We start from the raw sequence: 12,275 nt of genomic DNA, 5'->3' as shown, positions 1-12,275 counted from the left end.
TCAGAAGTATAATGTCACCATCTAGTCTCACCATCAGTGTGAGCATGCCATGTCCCTCTCCTCTCAGGATTGCTGGGTATTAGGGCTGCCACAGAGCAGCTTCTATGGTAGCTCTAGCCCTACAAGTTCACATGGGACTTTTTCTTCTCAGAATTATTTGCCAGATTCAATGGTGATAATTGGCATCCTGTTTAATGAGTGAAATTCAGTTCATGAATGAGAATAGGAATTTCCATGTTAGGCCTCAAGAGAATCAGCATTCCATCCATCCATCCATCCATCCATCCATCCATCCATCCATCCATCATTTAACTAGCCCTAAGAGCAGTTACTACAGCCAGCACTGTATTTGGCTTCAGTATGATACACACATGAAATAAAGACACAGCAGACCCCCTAGGCTGAGTGACAGAGCTAAGGACCATTTGAAAATGTAGGTGTTCAGTAGGGATGGAGGAATGAGGGGAGATCAGGACATTGCTACCATACTCACATAGAAAAGGGTCTTTATCTTATTTGTTTTATTTATTTTGGAGACAGGATCTCAGTAGTCCTTGCTGGCCTTGAGTTCAATAACTAGCTGAGGATGACCTTGGTCTTCTGATCCTCCTGAGCCATCAGGTGTCGTTTGTAGAGTGCTGGGGATGAAACCCAGTGCTTCATGCGTGCTAGGCAAACATGCTACCAACTGAGATACAGCCCCACACCCTGGAGCAGTGGTTCTCAACCTGTAGGTTTCATCCCTTTGTGGATCAAGTGACCCTTTCATAGGGTCACCTAAGACCACTGGAAATATCTGATATTTACATTATGGTCCATAATAGTATCGAAATTACAGTTATAAAGTAACAACAAAAATAATTTTATGGTTGGGGGGGGTCACTAAAACTTGAAGAACGTATTTGAGGGCTGCGGCATAAGAAAGGTTGAGAACCATTGTCCTGGAGAAATGTCTAAGTCAACACTGTTGCAGCTTTTGATTCAAGTCAAAGGGGGAAAATGCATATCTCCACTGGTCATCCAAGAGCTAGGAATCTAATTCAAAGCTTTATTGTGAATGTTCATGAACAGTCCATACTATATTCCATGATGCCCCTGAATCTGTAATAAATTTAAGATGTTTTAATGTTGGAGAAGGAGGCCGCTTGTTGGTTCCCAGCTACATAGCCTCAAAATAAACACACAGAAACTGTATTAATTAAATCACTGCTTGGCCCATTAGCTCTAGCTTCTAATTGGATAACTCTTACATATTAATTTAATCCATTTCTATTAATCTGTATATTGCCACGTGGCTATGGCTTGTCAGGTGAAGTTTTGGTATGTCTGTCTCTGGCAGTGGCTCCATGGCTTCTCTCTGACTCCACCCTTCTTTCTCCCAGCATACAGCCTAGCTTTTCCCACTTAGTTCTGTTCTTCCCTGCCATAGGCTCAAAGCAGTTCTTTATTCATTTACCGATAAAAGCAACACACAGACGGAAGGACCTCCCACACCATTTTAATCATCTACTGTGTATAAAAAGCAAGGCTTCCAGAAGATGAGCTGGGTCTTCCCTGGCACTTCTCCCTCCACTGCCTGCTTTGAGGTACCATTGCTAAGTGGATGTCAACCCACTAGGTGGGAAAAGCTAGCCTGTATGCTGGGAGAAAGAAGGTGGAGTCAGAGAGAAGCCATGGAGCCACCACCAGAGACAGACATATCAAAATTTCACCTGACAAGCCACAGCCACGTGGCAATATACAGATTAATAGAAATGGGTTGAATTAATATGTAAGAGTTATCCAATAAGAAGCTAGAGCTAATGGGCCAAGCAGTGATTTGGTTGAGAACGTGAAGCTAACATAGACCATCAGAGCTGAAAATCTCCCCCTTCCCCCCCCGAATAGTTCGGGAATAACAATGTACTTGTAAATTTCCATGAACAGGAGCTTGCTTGGAGGGAAAAGAGAAGCACAGTAGGCTGGATTGACTGGGATATGGGAGGCAAAAGCTGCCCTGAGTGAAGGGAACTGAATATGCTTCCAGACCAGCCCCTGTGCCCATGTCAGACCCCCACAGAAGGGGAGTTCTGGGATAAAAACCAATACAACCACCGATAAAGGAACACCCCCATCCTTTTTGTTTACCCCGCAGGAAACCAAGCAGAGGTACGCCTTTCTAAAGAGCAGTTGTGTCCATGGAAACGAACAGGAGGGAGAGAAGGGTCTCCTGGGTAGTTGCAGGAGCCTGAGCACAGGCGATTGCATTTCCGGGAGGCTGAGGGAGAGTAAATGACAAGATTCCAGCAATCTCATCATTTGGCCCGCAACCAGAGACACATCATGTTCCTTTTCTTCATCTTTTTTTTTCTCTCTCCAACACAGGGTTTCTCTGTGTAGTCCTGGCTATCCTGGAACTCACTATGTAAACCAGGCTGTCCTCGAACCCAGAGCTGTGCACCACCACCAGACCATACATCATTTTTCAATGCCATCTTTGTAGGGTGTTTAGTGAGCTGGTTAGGGTAAGGACACGATCTATAACGTACTCGCTGTGTGACTCAATACAAGTGGCTTAATCTCCCTGAGCCTAACTCCCTAATTGTAAAAGTGGTAATAAACAGTGTTAACAATTGACAGCAGAGACTCACAAGAAGAATCTATGGAAATTTTTTTGTGACCCTACCCTGACGTTATAGAAAATATACACAATAACTTTATTTAAATGATTCATAGTAATGTCCTTTTTGAGCTGTGATTCTCAAAACAGAGGCATTTTGGTTTTCATGGGAGCACCATTAGGTTAGGTGTGGTCCTAGGATGTAGTAGAGAGGTCTAGGAGACTGTCCACTTCGAAGCGTTACCTTGGCTCCCCCACCATTGTGATGTCTCTAGTAGATATCAGTGGAAATCCTGACCATAGCTATTTATCTGTCATAGAAATTCAAAGATTCCTCTCAGTTTCTGCCTTGTTAGACGCTTTGAAAATTCATTGTGTGCACACCACAGGGGGCACATCTGCCTCAGCTCACCAGTAGAGGTGAGAGGAAAACTTTCCTTTCGTCTTTCTGTGTATTCTAGAGACTAAAAACAGCATCACCAGACTTGGTGCAAGCACCTTTACCAGATGAGCCTTCTTTCCAGGCCCTCCCTTTTAAATTTATTCATTTGTTTATCTTATGATTGTGAGTGTTTTGCCTGCTTGTATGTGTGTGCACCACATGTATGCTGTTGCCCAAAGGGGTCGGAAAAGGGTGTTGGATCCCCTGGAACTGATGTTATAGACTGTTGTGAACCATCATGTGGGTGCTGAAAATCAAACCCAGGTCCTCCGCAAGAGTAACAAGTGTTCTAAACTGATGAGCCATCTCTCCACCAGGACTTCATATAGACCAGGCTGGTCTTGAACCCGTTGATGACTGAAGATGATCTTTTCTTCACCAGGACTTCATATAGACCAGGCTGGTCTTGAACCCGTTGATGACTGAAGATGATCTTGAACCTCCTGCCTCCACCTCCCAAGTGTTGGGTTTATAAGTATGTACCACGCTTAGTTTATGTGGTACTGGGAAGCCAACCCAGGGCTTTGTTCAGGGTGCGAGTGTTCTACCAACTAAGCTACACTCTTAACCCCACCTCCAAGGTGTTTGTTTGTTTGTTTGTTTTTGACACAGGTTCTCTTTTCTTCCCGTGGCTATCCTGGAACTCACTACAAAGACCAAGATGGCCTCAGATTTACAGAGATTAACATTCCTCTGCCTCCTAAATGCTGGGATTAAAAGTGTGTGCCACCATGCCTGACTAGTGATGAATTTTTAGGCTAAAGCGCTAAAGTATAACCTAAATATAGTATATAGTACATATATTGTATAGTATATAGTATAGTATATGTATGGTATATAGTTATATATAAATAATATGTACATATAAATAGTATATATTTATATTATGTTATACACATACTACATAATATATTTATATTATATGATATACACATACTATATATATGGGGGAAAGTGTGTTTACAGAGATATATACATTTATATTATATAAATATATATTGAGAGAGATCTCATTATGCAGCCTCTAGGCTGGCCTCTAACCTGTGATCCTTCTGCCTCAGCCTTATAAGTACCACTAAGATAGGCTTTGTGAAAATAAATTTTAATTAGATTTGTGCTCTATGATGCTCTATATATGGATGGAGAGAGAGAGAGAGAGAGAGAGAGAGAGAGAGAGAGAGAGAGAGATTGAGGGCTTTGTTTTGTAAACAGGGTCTTTTTCTTTAGACCAAAGTGACCTAGAACTCATTATGGCCAGGATGGCCTCCAACTGGTAATAATTTTGTAATCCTTCTGCCTTACTTTCTAAATGCTGGAATTACAGATATGCGCTACCATGCCCCTCTTAGACATTGGTTTTGGGTTTTTTGTTTGTTTGTTTGTTTAAATATTTATTGACTTATTTATTATGTATACAATATTCTGTCTGTGTGTATGCCTGCAGGCCAGAAGAGGGCACCAGACCCCATTACAGATGGTTATGAGCCACCATGTGGATGCTGGGAATTGAACTCAGGACCTTTGGAAGAGCAGGCAATGCTCTTAACCGCTGAACCATCTCTCCAGCTCCGGACATTGGTTTTTGTAGCACTGGGGTGCTGGGTATAGAACATAGGGCCCGTGAATGCTAGGAAGCACTCTACCACTAAGTAACACTGGAGACCGCTAAGGAACGAAAGAGAAAGGGAAGAGAGAGATGGCTGAGTAGTGAAGGACACTTGCTGCTCACCAGTGCACCCAGGTTAAGTTCCCTATACCCACATGGTGGCTCACAACCACCTATCATTCCAGTTCCAAAGAATTCAATGCCCTCTCCTGGCCTTTACAGACACCAGGTACACACATGGATCACATATATACAGACAGGTAAAAGAATCAGACACATAAAATACAAAATGAATCTTTAAAAAAGTTTAAAAAAAAATAGGAAAGCAAGCTTGTTGTTAGCACTTTATAGTTTTAAGTCCATTTCCTTGATGATTGTGATTGCTAGTTTTATATCAACTTGACACAAGCTAGAGTCACTGGAGAGGAGAGTCTCAATTAAGAAAATGCCTCAACAAAATCAGGTTGTAGCCGGGCAGTGGTGGTGCACACCTTTAATCCCAGCACTCAGGAAGCAGAGGCAGGTGGATTTTTGTGAATTTGAGGCCAGCCTGATCTACAAGGGCTAGTTCCAGGACAGCTAGGACTATTACACATAGAAACCCTATCTTAGAGGGAGGGGGGATATCAGGCTGTAGATAAACTGTAGCGCATTTTCTTAATTAATGATTGATGTGGGAGGACCCAGCCTATTGTGGGTGGGGCCACATCTGTGGTCTAATAAGTTATCTCTCCAGCCCTTTGGCTACATATTTTGATACTTCAAGAGGCAGAGAATTCTTTTTAATTTTTTTTAAGTGAGTCAAGGTATCTTGTAGCTTCAGATTTGCTATGTTGAAGAGGTTGACCTTGAACTCCTGATCCTCCTGCCCCCAATTTTTAAAAAGTTGATTGATATCTTGATTTTATAATCATTGATTGGAAGAATACATCTTCACATAAATACACAGTACAAAATGGCAGGAGTGTATTTACGGCCATTTCAGAAAGTCTTGCAAATTCTATCCTACTCCCAAGTCAAATTCATTCAATAATTTTATATGAAACTCATCAGCAATTTATAAAATCAAATATTCTAACACAATGAAACCTACATGGACACTCAATTGATGCATACATGATGAAGAATCATGATGAGATAATATTTAAAATATCAGTTTTCCAGATTTTAATTCCAGGTTTACCATGGTTTCTAAAGAAGCAGAAGAACTTGTGTATATGATAAAAACACTGCAGTTCATAACATAAACAGTCTCGAATCTGAGGAGTGCTTCAGGCAGCCATCCTGGCACATGTGATGGCATTCTGCACGTTGAGGACCAAGGCTGGAGTGAAGATACACCACGTGACACAGGCAGAGGCTGTCAGAAACACTGAGATCCTGCATTTGATGTTGATGTTAATTTTTGACAGCTATGCATGCATTCAGAAACCTTTTACTAGGACCTAATGTTTTTGCAAGTCCTGTGTTCAGATTTTCAACCCCTCAGGGTCATGGAGTTTAAGAAGTAAGGCTCTAGAGTTACCCCAATTTATGGACATGGGATTGGCCCCCCCTTGTTGACCCTAGAAAGACACTGGCTGAGTTCTGTTCGTTCTAGACTAAGACTGCCAGCTGTCAACACCCAGCAGCTGAGGAAATCAACTCTTTTGTCCTACAAGAGGGATCTGAGCAGTGGGTGATTTAGAGACTTGCCTCTCCTAACTGTCCCAAAGTAAAATAGCGGCTGCCAGGGTCTGTGGGGGTGGGGGCTAACAAAAGGGCAGTTGTTTGATGGGTGTAGAGTTTCAAGTGTCACTTTTATAGAATGAAAAGACCCCAGAGACAGTTGGTGGTGATGGTTTCACGACACCGTGTGTGTACTTAATACCACTGAACCTATTGTTAAACGTGGTTGCCGTGGGACTGAGGGAGCATGCGCTTGGTTGTATGGAAGGTTTCAAGTCTGAACTCCAGTAAGACACACACACACAAATACAACCCACACCGATTAAGATTTGAGTGTGTGTGAGTGTGTGTGTGTGTGAGTGTGTGTGTGAGTATGTGTGTGTGGAGGGGTGAGTGTGTGTGTGAGGTGCTGGGGATTGAACCTAGGATCTCACACATGCTTTCCCGCTGAGCCCTATCCACAGTTCCCCGGGAAGTTTTATTTTTAATTTTCCAAAATTAAAGGAAAATGGGAAGCGATCAAAGGTAGGTAGGCAGGTGGTCCAGCTGTTGACATTCAGGGTTCCATCCTCCACATGCTCCAGAGTTCTTCAGCTGCAGCATCAGTACAAACCACATGGGCATCTCGTTAGACTGCAGACACAGGGAGCAGGTCTGCAGAGGGGCTTCAGGTTCTGCCTTAGGATTCCACAGGCCTGCAGGTGACGCTGGTGAGACCAAGCCAGTGCTCACACCAGGAAGAGCAAGGTACTAGACTAGGAGGATGTGGTTTTGCCTGATTGTTCCAAGTTGTGTTGCTGTCCGGTCTGATTTTCTGCTCCAGCGAAGCAGGAAAAGAAAAAAATCAGCATGCAGCTTCCTTCCTTCCAATCAAATGACTTGGTTTTGGTTTTGTTGGGAAATAGACTCTCATTCTGTAGACCGAGCTGGCCTGATTCAACTTGAAGCAGTCCCCCTGTCTCAATCTTCCGAGTGCTGGGACTCTAAGTGTGAACCTCCATGCCTGGCTCTAAGCAGATAACTTTATAAAGTTGTGCGGGTCGCCTCCACTACCACTCCATTGGCCGTAGTTAAGCCACATGGCCACACTAAACCACAAACCCATCAACCTGAAGAAGGGAGATAGATTGGAGGAGGAGGATTAATGAGTCCTCATTGGGTTTTACTCAGATCCCAGGTTTTATTTTGCTTTGGTTTGTTTTGATTTTTTGAGATTTTTGCTTTCACTATGTGGCTCTGACTGGCTTGGAAGTTGCTTGGTAGACCAGGCTGGCTCAGAACTTGTGTCAATCCTCCTGCGTTTGCCTCCCAAGTGAGGGATTATAGGCTTGCATCCTCCAGCCAAGTTTTTCTTGTTTTAAGATTTATTTTTATTTTTTGTGTATGACCATTTGCCTACATGTTTATGTTACCACGTGTGTGCAGTGCCCTTGAGACCATCTGATCTCCTAGAAGGAACTGGAGTAAAGACATTGTGAGATGCGTGGGTGCTGGGAACTGAACCCCAGTCCTCTGGAAGTACAACCAGTGCTCTTACCTGCTGAGCCATCTCTCCACTGCGCTCTCTCTCTCTCTCTCTCTCTCTCTCTCTCTCTCTCTCTCTCTCTCACACACACACACACACACACACACACATATACACACATGCAATGGGTTTTTTGTTTGTTTGTTTTGCTTTGTTTTTCGACACAGGGTTTCTCTGAAGCTTTGGAACCTGTCCTGGAACTAGCTCTTGTAGACCAGGCTGGCCTCAAACTCACAGAGATCCACCTGCCTCTGCCTCCCAAGTGCTGGGATTAAAGGTGTGCGCCACCACTGCCTGGCACAATGGTTTTTTTTAAGACAGTGTCTCAGCTGGGCTTGTGTTGCGGTGCACAACTTTAATTCTAGCATTCAGGAGGCAGAGGCAGGCGGATCTCTGTGAGTGTGAAGCCAGTCTGGTCTATAGAGTGAGATCCAGACAGCCAAGGCTACAAAAAGATACCCTGTCTGGGGAATGAAACAAAACTAAAAAGACAGTGTCTCTCTGTGTCCACAAGGCTGGCCTCCGGTGCGCACCACCACATTCAGCCCCCTCCCCCCAGGGTTAGGAATCTAATCACGTCCAGAGCTTCATCCACACCAAGCAAGCACTTTGTAGCTGAGCTATATACACAGCATTTCTGCTAATATCCCGGGGTTTTGTAATCCCTAATGCTCCCACCTATCCAGACATAGAATCTTCACTTGATGATGGCTTTCTTATTTCACGTGACTGAAAAAAAATATTTGTAACCAAAGAAAATTCTCATTTCTTTGCTTGTTGGATAGGTGCTGGGACTGAACCCGGGCCTCTCGAAAGCCAAGGGCATATTTCATCACTGAACTGCACTCCAGCCCCACGAAGACTTCCTTCTCATTTCATTTCCTCCACTCTGGAACAAGGGTTCGATGCAAAACTGAAGAATCCAGGAGATAACAAAAATGTCCTAAAAGAGAAAAATAGATTTAGGGGTTTGGAAAGAAGGCCCTGGGGACTGGAAGGCTCTCTGAGCAGGCGGCACTCAGAAAGCCTGAGAAAGCAGTCCTTAGGGAGTCGTAGCTAGTATCCCAGGATGAACCTACAGAAATGCTTAGTGGGACTTTTATTAAGTCTTACTATGTGATGTATGACGTAACCCATCAGCCTGCTTTCTCTGCAAAGCCTTCCTCCAGGGTCTAAAGCCTCCTACAATGGATTTTCTTTCTTAGAACGAAGAGAAGCCTTGACTTTATACCCTGAGGCCAGGACAAGGCAGGAGCAAAGACTGTAGCTGGGTTGCATAATACTATAGATGCCCCCCTTTATCTCTTTTGTTGCTAGGGGGTGGAGGTGTGGGACATGGACAAACAGACTACACACCTGACCAAAAAAAAAAAAAAAGTAGATTTTATGCTTCTCAGATCATATGTCCCGCCATGACAACTGACCACAAGGCTGTGATCACCAGCTGTGACCTGAGCAGCTGCACACTACAGCTTCTTTTCTTTCTTTCTTTCTTTCTTTCTTTCTTTCTTTCTTTCTTTCTTTCTTTCTTTCTTTCTTTCTTTCTTTTTCTTTCTTTCTTCTTTTTGTTTGGTTTTTGCTTTTTGAGACATGGTTTTTATATGTAACAGTTCTGGCTGTCCTGAAATTTACTTTGTAGACCAGGCTGGCCTCAAACTCACAGAGATCTACCTGCCTCTCCCTCCTGAGTGCTGGGATTAAAAGCATCTACTACCACTGCCTGGCATCTTCTTTTTTTCTTAACTCTTCTTCCACTTTTGAACTGTCAGGATTAAAGTCTGTTAAATGGGGCTTAAGTAAACTGAATCAAGCACATTTGACTGGTTTAGTAGTAGCCACACGATCTGAAATAATCATGGAAAAATTGAAAAAACACACTTTAATCAGCAAACAATCCAAGAATTAAGCTACATGGTGAATTAAAGAAAGGAAAGGCCTTTCTCAAGTAGAAAAGGTACCCAAGTCCAGGCAGTGATATTTGGCTGATAAAAATTATTGCCATGCAGTTCTGATAACCAAAGCTCAAGCCCTGAAGCTGTGTATGAAGTGAAATGCAGTGGACACATCTGTGATCCCAGCACTTCCACTGCAAGATGGGGGACGCTTGAATGCACAGCACACCAGCAGGAAGAGCAGGAGGCCCTGCCTCAGAGCTGTCCTCTGGCCTCCGTGTGTACACCGTCGTGGCACAGCGTCCCTACCGTCTTTGTGCGCATATACAGATAATAATAATTTTTAGAAATTAAAACAACAAAACCAAATCGAAACACCAAAACCCCAAACCAAACAGGGTGGGATAAGAGAACCGAGGTCCTAAAACTTCTCCATTGACCTTTACACTCAGACTGTGGCCTACATGAAACTCCTCTCTCCATGTCTCTCTCTCTCTCTCTCTCTCTCTCTCTCTCTCTCTCTCTCTCACACACACACACACACACATATACACACATACTCATGCACACATACACACACACAATAAATTTTTAGAAAGAAAAAGGAAACTTACATAATTCTATTAATTCTTTGCTCTTCTTCTTGAATTATAATTTTTCTTTTAAAACAAACACCTGGAGGCTGAGGGTGTAGCTTGGTTGGTAAAGTGAACCATGAGGCCCATGTACAATTCCAGCATGGTACACACAAGGGGGGCTGGTGGATGTATATTATTCCAGCACTCAGGAAGCAGAGGCAGGAAATCAGGAGTTTAAGTAATCCTTGGCTACAAACAGAGTTCAAGTCCAGCCTGGGCTACATGAGACTTGTCTCCATCAATCAATAAATTAGATGGGGGCTGGAGAAGTGGCTCAGAGGTTAAGGGTACTGCTGCTTTACCAGAGGATCCAAGTTTGGTTCCTAGCACACATGTTGAGTAGCTCATAACTACTTTAAGTTCAGAGTATTTAATGCCCTCTTCGGAGCGCTTCTGAGTTCTAAACAAAATGGTTTTAGCACAGAATTCTACCAGATTTTCAAAGAAGAGTTAATGCCAATACTCCAAAATTATTTTACAAAATAGAAACAAAAAAGAGACTGCCCAATTTGTTCTACAAGGCCGCGGTTACCCTGATGCCCAGACCACATAAAGACCAACACAGACCAAATTCCTTATGAATACAGTGTAGAAATTCTCACTAAAATACTTGTAAACTGAATTCAAGAACACATAAAAAGATCAACGACCATGATGAAATAGCCTTCATTCCAGAGATGCAGGGATGGTTCAACATATGTAAATCGATACATGCAATCCACCATATAAAGAAACTGAAAGATAAAAATCACATGATCATCTCATCAGATATAGAAAAAGCCTTTTTGACAAAATCTAACACCCTTTCATGATAAAAATCCTAGAGAGATTAGGGGTTCAAGAGACATACCTTGGAAACACAGCTTGCTCCAATACTGAGGGGACTTAAGAGGTGAATGAACAGCCACATGGCAGGACACTCCACTCTCTAGGACCTCCACAAGGGGACAAAACCCTGGGCCTCTCCCCCAACTCATTCGACTTTTCTAGCCAACCTAGTTTCCTGCAGGTAGGCTCCCCCCAAACCAAATTCCCATCCACTGAACCCCCAAGCTACTAGCCACACCCTGCCTAAGAGCTGAGAGCTTGCTATAATACTGAGGGGGACCAAGAGCCTGCTACAACATGGAGGGGATTGAGAGAGCACAAAGAGAATAAACCAGGAGAGAAGACCAAGAGAACAGGCTTATAGAGACCTCAGAGGCTTTCTGAGATAGACATGACAGTACAGAACAGACCAAGAAAAACTCCCAAACACTCAGACAGCCACTGCAAGGATTGGACCAAGGTGAAAAGACACTGATGGCCTCATTTGAAGGAAGAGATAGGTAGGCGCCAATGCAAGAATTCCTCCTACAACCTAAAAAGCAACAAGGTAACACCAGAACCTAGTGGTCACACAACAGGAAGACTTGATCATCCTAACCCAGAAGAAGTAGAAGAAAATGACTTTAAATGTAACTTTATGAAAATCATGGAGACCTTTAAAGAAAAAATGAAAAAAATCTCTTAAAGAAATGGAGGAAAAGACAAATAAAAAAATTGGAAGAAATTAATAAATCCCTCAAAGAAACCGAAGAAAAACACGAAAAATCAATCAAACAGGTGAAGCAAACAGTTCAAGACTCGAAAACTGAAATAGAGGTAATAAAGAAAACACAAACTGAGGGAATTCTGGATATGGAAAATCTGGATAAACAGACAGGAACTACAGAGTCAAGTAATACCAACAGAATACAAGAAATAGAAGAAAGAATCTCAGGTGCTGGGGATATTATAGAGGAAATATACTCATTGGTCAAAGAACACATTAAATCTAACAACTTCTTAACACAAAACATACAGGAAATCTGAGACACCATGAAAAAGACCAATCCTAAAAATAATAGGGGTAGAAGAAGGAGA

The sequence above is a fragment of the Chionomys nivalis genome, chromosome 9, assembly GCF_950005125.1.
Source record: "Chionomys nivalis chromosome 9, mChiNiv1.1, whole genome shotgun sequence".
Lineage (NCBI taxonomy): Eukaryota > Metazoa > Chordata > Mammalia > Rodentia > Cricetidae > Chionomys > Chionomys nivalis.
The sequence above is the reverse complement of the archived record's forward strand: the minus strand, read 5'-3'. Positions refer to the sequence as shown.